We start from the raw sequence: 13,608 nt of genomic DNA on the forward strand, positions 1-13,608 counted from the left end.
AAAGACTTGGTTTTTCTCAGTGGTTCAGTGGTCCAAAATAATACCGATAAACTTTGGATAGAAAACACCATCTGCATCCAGAGAGATAATTCTGTGGAGATTGAATGTAAATCAACAAAACCATGATCACTCCTTTTTTTTTGTTCTTTTTCTTCTGTTGTGGTTTTTCTCATTTGTTCTGATTTTTCTCTCCCAACATGATTCATAAAGAAATGTGTATTAAAAAAAACTAATATACATGTATAACCAGAAAAATTAAAACAATAAGGAAAACATTTTAAACGCCAACCCTTCAAATATTTGAACACAAAAATCCTGTCAAACTCAAGTCTTCTCTTCTCCAAGCTAAACATTCCCAGTTGCCTAAGCTGAGCTTCATGTAGTATGGACTCCCAGGTATTTACCTTCCTTGGGCTCACCTTAGGGATCTTCTCTAGCTTATCAGTGTCCGTCTTATAGTTTGTGTCTAGAAGTGACCATAATACTACTGATATGCTGGATCCATGCCAAATACAGCAGGACCAATTATCATCTTAGTCCAGGAAACAAGTTACTATTAATGCAATCACTGCATTAGCCAAATCCCTCTGCTGACCCCAGGGAGCTTCCAGTGCGCTTGTAGGGAACCAAGGAAAGTCTTCTTGACTTGAGACCAGCTCCCATCCTTTTGTGAGGTTATCCCTTCAATCTTTATGTCTTTATTAAATGGACAAACGTAGTGAGAGAGCACTGGGGGTGGTCTTGAACAGAATACCCTCAGAACACCCAGAGAAAGGAGCTGCCCAGTGAAGAAGTGGAAAGATTTGTCTTCACTTTAAAAAGGGTAAGGAGAAACATTTTAATTATTGTTAGCATTTTCTCATTTCTCCTAGGAGGAGGTGGGGGGAAAGGCATTTTTCTCTTGTCCTTCCAGGTATCTACTTTAAAGCTGGGGAGAAAAAGAAAGATGACTTGTCCCTTTAAAACTTGAGATGGGGGAGGGGGAAGCCCATAACTGCAGGAGTGTTTGCCTGCAGGGGGTGCGTGGGGAGAGGACCAGGCTTGTCTTTAACTAGTTCCTTTAGCCCCAGTGAGCCAAGAAAAACAATTCCAGTCCCAGTGATCCAGAGAGAATAGGGAGGTCATCAGAGGAGTAACCTCCTGTCTCTGCCTTTCTGTGTGTCTCTCTCTCCCTTCAAGATACACAAATCTCTACTGCAGCACCCAAATCCTTCCTTATTTTGTAATGTTTTGTTTTTAGGGGAAAGACCCTCCTTGTTTTAGGCAGGAAGGAGTTGAAGAGGTGACCGGTCATTAATTAAAATCTTGTTGTTCCTTAAATGCCAGTGTACTTTGGTAGGAGATCCTCTGGGGATATTCTCTTGGGAAATGTCATTACTAAGACTTGATTCCAGTTCTCAAGGAAAAGTGTCGATGTGAGGAGAGAAAAATTAATAAAGGAAGACTTCAATCCGTAACCAGAAAGCCCAAACCAATTGGTTACTTCCTTCAGTGATGGAGACTGGCCCACCCATGCTTTTTTATCCTGCTGCTCCCATCTGAGCCTTAATCTGGATCTCTTGACACTGTGTATGGATACTAATGGAACACAAGGACACTCCCTTTTTAAATCTCTCTTTCATGCTCTAAGATCAGCCTACAACTTCACAAAAAAAAAAAAAAAAAAAAAGGTGCTATTTGTTATCTCAGTTTGGTGAGGCACAGATAGGGACTGGAAATGGCATTTTAGATCAAGAGATTGTTTGAAGATAGACTCAGCAAAGTATACTCCAGAAATGCAATACATAGTCCATACATGAGTGACAGTAGAATAAATGAAGCTAGAATAATAGATTAGGGCTAGGTTGCAAAGGGATGCTGGTCTACTTTCTTCTTGTCTTGGTACAGGATGTATTGTCCCCCATGCCTAGAATGCATTCCATCTTCAACTCTACCTCTTAGAATTTTAAGCTTCCTTCATTATCCCCACAGCTGTTAATTCCCTTTTCCCCAGAAATTACTTTGTATCTTTGAATTTTATACTTACTTTTCTGTAGGTTTTATTTTACTTCTAGCAGAACGTCTTGGATCTGTTGTATTTTTGCCCTTGTAACTCCAGTATCTAGCACTGAGTCTGGTACAACATGAGCACTTACTGTTTGTTAAAATGAATGAATATTGATCTGGCAGGAAACTAATAAAGTAAAAGTTTTAAATTAGGACTGAAGTGATTAGTGCAATCTGTGCTTTAGGAAGAGTAATACTGCAGGGAGGGAATGATAGCTTGAATCTGAGAAAGACTGAAACTTGTTACTATTTAGGAAACGATCAGGACAGGTGATCAGTATTTAGAAATTTAGCTAAGTAGAGTAGGATGATGGAAGGGGGAAAAGAGGTGATAGTAGAGGTAGAATTGATAGGATTTGGTGACTAATAGATTGGGAAAGGAAAAATTTTGAAATGGTCTTGACCTTTCAAGGTTAGGTGATCTGATATAAGCAGACTTAAAACAATCAAGACAAAGAAAAAATAGATTTTGGTTGGGACTAACAAGCTTGGTATTAATAAGACCTGTTGGTGAGCAGAACTGGGTAATTCAAAGTGAAGTTGAAGATATACTCAAGCTTATTAGAGTGACTGTGGGAAAAAAATGAGATTATAAAAGTAAGAAAAACCTGGAAAGACTTAAATGAACTGATGCCAAGAAATGAGCAGAACCAGGAGAACATTGTACAGAGTAACAGCAACATTGTGTGATGATCAAGTATGATGACAGGTTTTCTCAGCATTACAGTGATCAAAGAAATTCCAATAGACTCAAGATGGAAAATACAATCCACATCCAGAGAAGGAAGTATGGAATCTAAATGCAGATCAAAAATGTTGAGGTGGGAAAGGGGACCCCAAAAGTTTGGGGTCACAGATCGGTGATGTGAAGTGTCTCAGAAGAATTTGCAGGCTAAAACCCATTTCCTAGTCAAGGGGCAAAGTTTATTGTAATTGTAACACCAATTGCAGCGGGCTAAGTGCCAAAAGAAATTAGCAAGGGATCCAAGAGAAGGGATAGATTTAGTTGGATCAGAGCTTCATGTTACTTATTTGCTAATTTTGTGGCTTTCATGTAGGTTTGAGGGGTGGTTTTATTCACTTTTGTCTAAGGAACTTGGTTATTACTGATCAGATTATCTATCTATTTGTCTGACAGTCAGTAATGTTTGAAGGACTATTCCAAGGCCAGAAGACTTTGAAATCATTGATAGACAGATTGTTAGAACAATATACTCTTAGGTCAGAGGACTTTAGGATTACTAATACATCTTCCCTAAAATCCTAGAGAAGAAATATCATTATATTCCTCTACAATTATTGACAGACAGGATTGTTAGAACAGGAGCACTCTTAGGTCAGATTACATCAAAAGCATACTATTTTCACTTTTTTTGGTTTTCTTTCTTTCTCCTGATTTTTCCCTTTTGTTCTGATTCTTCTTTTCATAATATTACTAATGTGGAAATATATTTAACATGATTACACACACATATATACATACATACATATATATAAAGAAATATTCTATAGAGTACATAACTTGAGTCATGAGTCTGCCTAGCTCAGCAGCCTACGTTTCTACAATAAGGAAGAGAAGGAACCAGGAACCATGACCAGGAAAAATTATTAAATTCCTTGAGAACAGAAACTGTTTTCACTTTTGTCTTTTTTTCCTCTGGTAGCTAGCATAGGACCTAGGACATAGTTGGTGGTTATTTATTCATACATTCATTCAATCACTTATTCCACAAACACTTTTCAGTCCCAATAAATTTATATAAATGCATATTGAATAAATGAAACACCAATGCCTCTACCTCCCACCCTGCTCCCTGCTACTTCCTATAGGAAGAAAGGAGACTAACTTAGAATCAATCTCAGAGTTGGAACAGATGGCAGAGCCATCTAGGGCAACCTTAGCAGGAGGTCCTCTTTCAGACTTCCCTTGTCATTTAGTCAGCCTTCCTTTGAAGATCCATAGTGAGGAAGAATCATGTTGTCCCCTGGGGCAGCAGATTCTATACCTGGATAGCTCTAATTGTTCTGCAATTTTTCCTTATGGCAAACCCAAATCTGTTTCATCCTAACTTCCTTGTATTGCTCCTGAATATGCTCCTAAATTCTGTTCTTGGTCAAGCAAAATAAGTCAAATTCCTCTTTCTTAAGATAACCCTTCAATTGTTTTCTTTTTCTTCATTTTATTATTTTTTCTTTTAAAAATATGTTGTTATATGGAATGGCTCTGAGGAGAGAAAGGGAGGATACAGGGGGGAAATGTAGGTGATGTGAAAACAAAAGTATCCATAAAAATTATTCTAAAGAAAACTCACAGACCATCTTTTTAAATGATATATCCTTGAATTTTGCCAATGATTGAACTCAAGCTCACTAGTTTATTTTTTAGATTACAGTATCTTTTTTTTAAAATTGGAATAAAGTTTGCTTCTTTAGGCTAGTTTCACTTTTCCTAATTTTCTGTGATCTTTCTTTTCTTAAAAATTTTTTTTGATGTTCTTCTCTTCTATAACTCACTTTACACTGATTCCTTTCACACTAATAGAACTATCCTTTGTAACAAGAAGGTATAGTAAAGCAAAGCAAAGGGCAGTTAGTACAGTGGATACCAGCCCTGGAGTCAGAAAGACCTGAGTTCAAATGGGGTCTTAGATACTTAACATTTATTACCCAATTGCCTCTCAAAAAAAAAAATGAAAAAAAAATTCCAAGGCAATCCCAATAAACTTTGGATAGAAAATGCCATCTGCACTTAGAAAAAGAACTATGGAGATTGAATATAAATTGACACATGCTATGTTCACTTCTTTTTTCTGTTTTTTTTTTTCCTCTCCCATGGTTTTTCCTTTTTGTTTTGATTTTTCTCTCTCAACATGATTCAAAAAGAAATATGTTATTTTAACATGTATAACATATATTGGATTGTTTGCCATCTAGGGGAGGGGAGAAAGAAAGGAAAAATTGGAACACAAGGACATGCAAGACTCAATTTTGAAAAATTATCCATGAATATGTTTTGAAAATAAAAAGCTTATTTAATAAAAACATTTTTAAAAATAAAATAAAATTGGAAAGCAAAAGTTAAAAAAACAAAAATAAAACAAAAAAGACATGTATTTTAAAAAATAAAATTAAAAAAAAAAGCAAAGCAAAACTTTGTCCCTGTCTGACAGTGTATTCCCCATAAGTTTACTCCCTATCTGCTGAGATACTTCTCCATGATCTTCTCTTCTTCTTCCCAAGTAAGTAAAAAATATAGAATGCTTTTCACAAATTTGCTTGTCATCCTTGCTTAGGGATTGTGGTAGTCTTTACATTGTTCCAGTTCTAGTATGTTGTTGTTCAGTCATGACCAACTCTTTGTGATCACAATTGGGTTTTTGTTTGTTTTGGGGGGTTTGTGGGAATTTTTTGGGGGGGGGGGGGGCAAAGATACTAAAGTGATTGCTGTTTTCTTCTCCAGTTCATTTTTACAGATGAAGAGACTGAGGCAAACTGGGTTAAATGACTTGCCCGAAGGCCACACAGTAAATTTGAATTTGGGAAAATTAATCCTTCTGACTTTAGGCCTGGCACTCTAGGCACTGTGCTACTCAGCTGTTTTTTAATATATGTACTGACAATATGAGCACTTTCCATAATCTTTCAAAGATTACAGAACAACTTCAGACCCTTGGTAGACAATCCTGATAGACAGGTAGCCCTCCCCTCCCCTCCTTCACTAGAGAAGGGATTGGTGAACAACTTAGAGGTCTGAGGGAGGAAGGAGAGGACATCACTGAAATGATGAGGAACCAGGCTATTGCAATATTGTATATTCCGCATACATGACACTCATCTCCTTTCTCTGTCTTTGCCAGGGGAATGGACTTGTCTGTGTACATGTTTTTCTCAATAGAATGTAAGGACCTTTAGGGCAGGGACTGATTTGTTTTTGCTTCTGTATCCCTATGCCCTTGATCTAGGACTAGCACATAGTGGCTGGTTGACAGAAAGAATTTATTGAGGACCTTAGCCAGAGGATGGTGATGATGGGAAGAAGCTATGCAGAGAGGTAGAGTTGATAGGATTTTGTGACTAACAAAATGTGAAAGGTAAGAGTTCAAAGACCCTTTCAGGGTCTCAGTTTACTTTCCTGGTCCTTCTCCTATGGTCATGCTCAGAGAAGAGAGAACTTCAAAGAAATAAGACAAATTTTCTCCCTCTTCAAATTACTTTGCATTTCTCTTTGTTGAGAAGAACCAATTCATTTTTCTTATCTCTGTATCTGCCGGGCATGATGCCTTGCAAATAATAGATGCTTAATAAATGTTTATGAAATTGAAGTTCCCTATCCTCCAATAGGGCAGCCAAGTGGATAAAGTACCAAGCCTAGAGTAGGAGGATTCATCTTCTAGAGTTCTAATCTGACCTCCCGATGCTAACTATTGACCCTGAGCAAATCATTTGGGCAAGTCACTTTTAACTTTGTTTCCAAATGTATAAAATGAACTGGAGAAGGAAAACCACTCTAGTTTCTCTACCAAGAAAACCCCAAATGGAGCACAAAGAGTCAGACATAACTGAAAAACTACTGAACAACAACAATCCTACAATGGGGAGGCAAAAACACCCAGAGGGTTGGCAAAATTAGTTGAGGGCTCTGGATCCTTAGGACTTGGCTTTACCTTCAAATATCTATAGCTCATGCCCAGAAAAAGAACTCTGGGAGATGACTAAAAACCATTACATTGAATTCCCAATCCCTATATTTATGCCCACCTGCATTTTTTATTTCCTTCACAAGCCTATTGTACAATATTTCAGAGTCTGATTCTTTTTGTACAGCAAAATAACGTTTTGGTCAGGTATACTTATTGTGTATCTAATTTATATTTTAATAGATTTAACATCTACTGGTCATCCTGCCATCTAGGGGAGGGGATGGCGGGGGGGGGGGGGGGGGGTAAGAGGTGAAAAATTGGAACAAAAGGTTTGGCAATTGTTAATGCTGTAAAGTTACCCATGCATATATCCTGTAAATTAAAGGCTATTAAATTAAAAAATATATATATCTATAGCTCATTCTTGAATGACCTAAGGGATGACTTACCCATCCCTAAGGCTTTCACTTTTCAATAGCCTCTTAAACTTCCTGTCTCTAAAGGTAGGGCTTATCATGCAAATGTTAAGGCTTATTTCCACTAATAAGTGGCACCTTATTTAATAATGTGACTTGCCCAAGTGTTCCCATAAAAACAAAAACAAAATAAAACTTTGTGATCTTGAGAATTATCCTTGCTTTCCAGATGAGAAAGCTGAGGGTGAAAAAAGTTAAAGTCCTTACAAGAACCTAGGACTTGAACCCAGTTTGCTATGCTCCCAGCTTTTCTTGCTAATATAGCTAAAGATGCCATCTTATAGAAGAAAGTTTTTATTAGTATCTTGTTTTTGCTTTATAATCATTTCTGAATATACAATTCACATCTCTCATCCACAAGATAAAATTTCCAATGTAATAATTAAATTTTAACACAAAACCACCAACAGTGACCTTATATAACAGTATTTATATAACATTCCACACCCATAGTTCCACACTTCTCCAAATAAAGAAGGAAGGTTAAATTCCTCTACTTTAAAGGGGGGATGGGGCAAGATTGGTCATTACAATTACTGAGCTTTTGACTTTGTTTATATGAGGATATGCTCATTTGGATTTGTGTGAAGCAGAAAGTTGGAAGGAAAAAAAAAAACTGAAACATCTAAATATAAAAGGAAAGCCCTTCTGAGTTGGGAAGAAAGCACTCCAAACCTAATAAAGGATCTGGCAGTATTAGCTCAATTGCATGTACATAGGCCAGCAAAGACAATGATTTTGTTTGTTGGGCCCCGATAGCCTCAATTCCTTTGCCTATTCCTTTCACACCCCCACACTCATCATCAGTTTAAGCCCTCAACAGGAATCTGGAAAGTGTATATAAGTGGATGATCACCTTAAGGATGGGATCTCCCACTAGAGAAGAATATTCTGGGCTACCAGAAAAATTTTGGTCCTGGAGGGGCTGGAAGTCTCCCACTTCCTGCCTAGAGAGGATAAACCTTAGGGCTGTTTCTGAGGGAGTCAGAGATAAGTCTTTTTAACAATGTTAATTTAAGTGTCATTGCCATTGCTGAAAAAAACTGAACCAGAGGCTGGATGTGGTGAAGGCTGGCGATGCTCATAGAAGTGAGCTTGAGAAATCTAATAGACTTATCAGTGCCAAAGATGAGCCCTATGCAAAGGTCAGTAGCTGAGCTTTCTCTGAGCTGAAACTTTTCAAAAGCATTTCTGAAGAAGTCAAATCTATATTTAATAAAAGACACGTGCCATGCCCATAATGGAGCTGTGGAAATCTGATCATGAATGTTCTCAAACTTCCCAACACCCACTTTTAAATTTTAGCCTTAAGTCAGATTTCCCCCCTTCCCCCCAGAAAATGCATTCATTTTTTAATATGAGGTAAATAAGAAATAAAATCAGTCTTAGGGAGAGAACAGTACTCCTAGAGACCAAAGTGGTTTCCCTTGTTCAGAGGCTTATGTGTGGGTCAAGGAACTACCGTACTGATAGTTTCAGGACACAACAGACTGGGAAAATCTTAAAAGTTCCTTTTAGTATTAATGGGTTTGAGAATATGGGATTAAATTCCCCCAGTGTAAAGGTCTACTCTTAACATGAAGCCTGACCTATTCCTGCAATAGCCCGCATTGGTCGAGTAACCTGTGCAAACTAGCTCGGCAACCAGATTGACTCACCCATCACTGATACCTTGTCCCACATTTTACTTCTTGTGGAATCCCTGGAGAAAGAAAAGATAGCCGAGTCTGTTAAGTGGTTAGGAAAGGGATATATTCAGATGTGACTGAGAAATAAAAACAAAAAGACAACTGGCTCCACAGTAGATTGCCTCATCCATCACTAAAAGGAAACCAGTGTTTACTAAGTGCCTACTGTGTGCCAGGCAGTATCCTAAGCTCTTTATAAGTATTATTTCATTTGATCCTTATAACTCTGCAAGGGAGGTGCTAGTATCCTTCCCATTTCACAATTCAGGAAACTGAGGGAAGCAGATTAAATTACTTTTTCAAGGTAGCAAGTATTGAAGGTAGATTTGAACCTGGGTCTGTCTCCTTGATTTCATAACCAGTACCCTGTCCATTGTGCCACTTTACTGCATCACCAAACCCTTTACCCATGTAGAACTTCACCACATTCTTCAGCAGAAGACAGGGCCTTGAACATTGTTTCGGAATTGTGTTTTGCCTTGGTCATGTTTGTCGCCACACGTACATCTCCCTACCATTATACTTTAAATTCATGCTCATGTTCCTGGATTCTGTATGATTTTGTGAGATACTGCCCTGGTTTTGTGGAGGGAAAATGCTTTTTAATTCTATTCTTTGTCATGCCATTTCAGTAAATGTGTTTTTTAAAAAAACTAATAAAGTCTATTGGATGAGTGTTAAGAGGAAGCACACTAGGGATAGCTTATAAACAACAGTGTTTGAAAAATAGTCACCCACAAAGTTAGCACTAAGCAGCTTGAGGCAGCAACCACTCAAAGGGGTGGAACCTAACTTGCCAGGGCAAGTTGGATGACGGAGTCCAGAGGGAGTGCTACATTTAATTATTCTTTGTTGTCATTGCATATATAGTTCTACTAGTTGTGCTTACTTCACGGTGTATTCTTACAAGTCTTCCCATGTTTCTCTAAATTGCTAATATTTGTCATTTCTTACAATGCAGTAATATTCCATTCCATTCACACACCAGAGTTAAGTCATTCCTTAATATACACAATGGTACCTCTTCAAGGAATCATGTATTTCGAGGACCTACACTCTAGCATTGTGCCTGGCGTCCTGTAAGAATTTAATCAGTGCTTGTTGATGAGCGTCAGAGACAGAGGAGGAAAGAAATGGAATCAGAATAGCTGAAGAGACAGGAGACCCCACCTCAGACGATGGGATCTTCTCTCTTCTCTGTGGCTGCAACCTTTATAAGTTTCCCCAGTGAGGGAATTTTAGGGTCTAATTTGAAGTGGTCTTCAAATTGTTTTTGTTCATATCACATTAATTTTTACTGTGAAGAAATGGCACAACAAGGGAAAATCTGGAGACTTTCCTGTGTGTGATTGCAAATATAAGTTCAGTTAAGAAGGCTGTAAGTGTAAGTTCCATGCAATTCCCAGCACAGTGCTTTGCTGCAGCACACCCTTTGGGTACCACTGGTTCTTGGAGAGGACACCAAAGCAAAAAGAGCTCATAGAATGTATTGCAGTGTGCCCCAAAGGCTTGGTGAATGTAGGAAGAAGTGATTGGGTCCAGAGTGGTTAGAGAAAATTTCCAGAAAGAGCTTTGCAATGGGGTTTTAAGTGTGTAGAAAGAGGGAGTGTCTTGTTGAAATTTGAAAATTCAGCTTATCTTCCCTCGATCCTAATGAAGTAAATTACTCCTCCTGGCATTCTGTGAAGAGAATCCAGAGTGTTAAGGGGGGAACTGGAGATAAGCAATGGAAAAAAGTCAGAAAGTTGTTAGGGAAGTCTACCGCCTGGAAATGAGCATGTGGCCCAAGTTCTGGCAGTAAGCAAAGCCTCAGGGAAATATTACACTTACAGTCTTTGGGAATGAAGTTTAAGACTAGGATTCCAGGCCCTGAGCAAGGAGAGGCAAGGTACAAGAAGGAGAGATGTTAGGAATAATCATAATAGCAGCAGCATTTATCTAGTGTCTCCTATGCCAGGCACTTTATAAATATCTCATCTGATCCTCACAACCACCATAAGAGGCTATTATTACCTTCATCTTTACAGTTGAGAGAACTGAAATAGGTTAAATGACTTTTCCAGGTCACACAGCTAGTCAGCATTTCCAGCTAAATTTGAACTGGAATCGTTCTGACTCTAGGCCTAGTGCTCTATATATTTTATATATCTATAAAATGATTCAAATTTATGAGTCTTTTACCAATTGATAGTCAAAGGATATGGTTAGACAGTGTTCAAGGGAAGAAATCCAAGCAATTAATAGCTCTATGATAGGAGGCTCCAAATGACCTTTCCTATTTATTTATCCTATCTATCTATAGTTTGTTTTCTAAATATTTGCTTCTATGTCCTCTCCTCCATTAGAAGGTAAATTCCTTGAAGGCAGAGACTATCTTTTAGCTCTTTTGAATCCTCAACATTGAGCCAGTGTCTGCATATAGCACTTACTAGTAATAAATATTGAAGAGAAATGCAAATTCAAGCTACTCTGAAATCTGATCTGAGATTGACAAAGTTGACAAAAAGGAAAACGAGCAATATTGGAAGGGCTGCTGGAAACATTAATACGCTAGTAGTGGACCTGTGAATTGATCTGGCCATAGGGAGAGCTACTAGAGGAATTCTGAGCTCTGAAGGCCATGCCAGGGGAAAATTAGTTGAAGGAACTGGGAATGTTAAGGTAGGAAACTTGGGGTGTTGGGGTGGAATCTTTATAGCAACATTCCACAACAAGGAGAAATGGGTGAGTTACAGAAAGGCTCGATTTAATTTCTAAAAATTTCCTATCAATTAAAGCCAAACACAGTGAAAATAATTCTCGGAAGTAATGGGACTTTCTTGTTTAATCATCTCATTTTATAGAGGAAATGAACTAGCAAGATTAAGGGACTTGTCAAAGCTCACTCGGGCATTAAGCAGAGGCAGAATTCACACTAGGGTCCTCAGACTTGAGATTCACTGCTCTGCCCACAACACAGTCACTCCCAGGTGTTACACAAGATGCTTTAGATATTGACAATAGGGGGCTGGAGTCGGGGCAATGTGGATTCAAATCCAGTCGAAGTCCCTTAGCTGTGTTAAACTGCCAAGTCACTTAACCTGTCTGCCTTGTTTCTACAACTGCACCTGCCTCCAAGGGTTGTGAGGATTAAATATTTGTAAAGCACATAGCCTGGCCCAGAATAGGAATTATATATTCCCTTCCCTTAGTTTTCCCATCCCCAACCTTGCCAAGTAATGATCAGATACCATAATGCTCAGACTGTCCACCTGGCATCTAACATGAACTGTCATTCAACATTCTGTAAGCATGCCACCTCCCGGATCCCTGCCCCCCCCCCAAGGACCTTTTTTTGCTGAGACTATTGGGGTTAAGTGACTTGCCCAGGGTCACACAGCTAGGAAGTATTGTTTCTTGAGGTCAGATTTGAACTCGGGTCCTCCTGACTTCAGGGCTGGTGCTCTATCCACTGCACCACTTAGCTGCCCCTGGGACCAATTTTTTTTTTTTTTTTTAATGGCCTACAAATTTATCAGCTGACAAGAAAAGGCTTTAATTCTGATCTTGGCTATGCAATGAATTTCAAGGTTTTTGCTTCTCATTTCTCTTAAATAAGAGTTAAGATCCTGACCTGAGAGGTGAGAATGGTGGGAAGGAAATAGCTATTTTCAGATGCCATGCAGCTACAATAGAAATGACTCATGACTTACGTGGGGGTGAGGAATAAATATTACTGTATTCATGAAGATGAAAATGAGGGAATAGCAGGTAAGCCTCAGCAAGATATTGCTTTCTCGACATTTTCCTTGTCATTACATTCCCCTAGGATCTACCCACCCACATTCGTAGGAAGGGTAAGACTGGAATGATTCAGAAAAGGTGGGAAGAAAATCCACTGGTACTGGGAATTCTGGACTAAAACCTCCCAAGTAGTTATGTATGGTTGTGGCCTGCTTTAGACATTTATATAGCCTGTAGATATTTCAGAAGCCCAATGACAAGTCTATAATGTAGACATTATAGACCAGAAATAAACCCACACCCCTGATTACCGAGAGACTATTAAGATTCTGAGCTTTGATCAGGAACTGCTTTTATCTTGGTATTTCCATGTGCTTGGCACATATCTGCCACGCAAACTCAAGATACTGAGGGTAAGGCCCTACGTACCGATTATCAGAAGCTGAAATTTGAGATCTAGAAAGGCTATAAACAATTAAGATCTGCGGATTCAATTGTTTTACTATCTATATGGAAATGCTCATTTTGATCAAGTTCAGAATTTTAAATGGAGAAAAACATATTTGGATTTGCCTGCTCGAATAATCTGAACCGTTGATTTCCCAAAGTCCTCTCCTAACAAGGGTATCCAAGTTTGGCCAATAGATTTTAACCATCTCTACCTTGAAAGCCTGGTTCAGAGAAATAACCTACTTCCAGTAGGAAAAACGTGCAAATCATTTGGTCCCTTCAAGTCATCACAAGTTCTCTGAAAAAGCATTTGCCACAACCATGCCCCCGTATGCATAACACACCCTGTCACACCTCTTCCCATCCTGTGGTGGTGCCTTTTTTCTCCCCCCATTGCTCCATGACATAGCTTCCTAGCACGCCCATACTCTGCAGCCCGATTGTTCCAGCATAATCCACATCAAGGGAACAGCACATTTAATACATTTAATGGGGCGACAGCTCCATCAAAGATGCCTGTCAGTTTCCAGGCTACCGTAGAAGATGAGGTTCTCGGCCTCTTGTGTCTGCCTTTCCTTCCCTTAG

The sequence above is a fragment of the Sarcophilus harrisii genome, chromosome 2 (assembly GCF_902635505.1).
Source record: "Sarcophilus harrisii chromosome 2, mSarHar1.11, whole genome shotgun sequence".
NCBI lineage: Eukaryota > Metazoa > Chordata > Mammalia > Dasyuromorphia > Dasyuridae > Sarcophilus > Sarcophilus harrisii.